Source organism: Crocodylus porosus, unplaced genomic scaffold (genome assembly GCF_001723895.1).
Source record: "Crocodylus porosus isolate Cpor-Errol unplaced genomic scaffold, CroPor_comp1, whole genome shotgun sequence".
In the NCBI taxonomy this organism is placed as follows: domain Eukaryota; kingdom Metazoa; phylum Chordata; order Crocodylia; family Crocodylidae; genus Crocodylus; species Crocodylus porosus.
Genome location: NW_017728931.1, coordinates 1271535 through 1271739, shown reverse-complemented (window position 1 = coordinate 1271739; position 205 = coordinate 1271535).

The following is a 205-nucleotide window of genomic DNA, read 5'->3' as shown; positions in this document are numbered from 1 at the left end:
ATTGCAGCCTATTCCTTCCTTCTAGTGTGCCCACATCCCCCCACATCTTAGTATCATCAGCAAATCTGAACAGGGTGCTATTTACCCCCTCGTCCAAGTCGCTGATGAAGATGTTGAACAGTGCGGGCCTGAGGACCAAGCCCTGGGGGACCGAACTGCCCATATCCCTCCAGGCTGAAAATGACCCGTCCACCACCACCCTCTG